We start from the raw sequence: 1,029 nt of genomic DNA, 5'->3' as shown, positions 1-1,029 counted from the left end.
CACCTGTCCAAGATTTGACAACCTAGGGCTTCTCCAGCAGACCCCCCCCCCCTTCCCATCTCATGTACGTATGCTCTGTCCATACGTTCTATCTCTTTGGTGTTCTTTGTCTTGATGATAAGCAGCGTCCATAATGGCCCCTTCCAGCTCCCATATCCAGGATTTCATGATTCTGGATCACTTTTTCCAGTGAGTTACACATCTGGATAGGTCGGAGTTACAGATATATCAAACATTGTTAAGAAACTAAAAATGAGCTTTTTTCTTACAGGGCCTAAACCACATCATACTTATAACATACTATTATAGGAAAGGAAAGCATAATGATGTTTATCTCTTTATTATCAGCAAATGGGTGTTGTAGTACAGGAGCAGTAGTAGTCAAGTTGAGATGAGGATAAGGATAAGCCAAATTTTCGAACAGATGCTTCGCTGGGCTTATATGCACTAAGGTGAACCCGCCTGTGTCAGTGTGTGCTGACTTGTGAGAGAATGTGCCAATAACTGTTGACTCGATTGGAGCTTGATCCTTACCCACTGGGGTGCCCAGCCACAGCACTTACTGCCAGGTGACAATGGAAACTCATGAGCTTGGACAGGGTTCGATCTACCGACCATAGGGAGGCCGGCACTCTAGCACTTTAAATACTGCGTTATCCTAGCGGCTAGATTTCAGTGTTGACTGATATTTTTCTGCTGGGATCAGCTCTTTTTAATCCCCATACCCAGTTGATAGGGCCAAGGAGGGTCGCCGCAACGTGAGGTTATTGGCCGAAACTCGCTGTGGAATTCAGCCAATCCCAGGTCGGTACAACACTTCCCCTCCAGAGCTGCAGTTGCAAAACGGATCTTGTTGATCATCAGGGCTTCCTTGAAGTGGACAGGCTTAATAAGATCAATGAAGACAGTGTCCTCATATTGATGTCTATGCGGACAAGGTAGAATCTTTTGTCTAGAATGGGGAAAGTTTGGAGGGGAAATTAACGGTGCCTTTGGACCTTACTTCTTTGGCACTTGATGCATGTACAG

Source organism: Penaeus japonicus, unplaced genomic scaffold, assembly GCF_977035675.1.
Source record: "Penaeus japonicus unplaced genomic scaffold, GWHDUDI00000001_assembly GWHDUDI00000020, whole genome shotgun sequence".
Classification (NCBI taxonomy): Eukaryota; Metazoa; Arthropoda; class Malacostraca; order Decapoda; family Penaeidae; genus Penaeus; species Penaeus japonicus.
Note: the sequence above shows the minus strand (reverse complement) of the source record.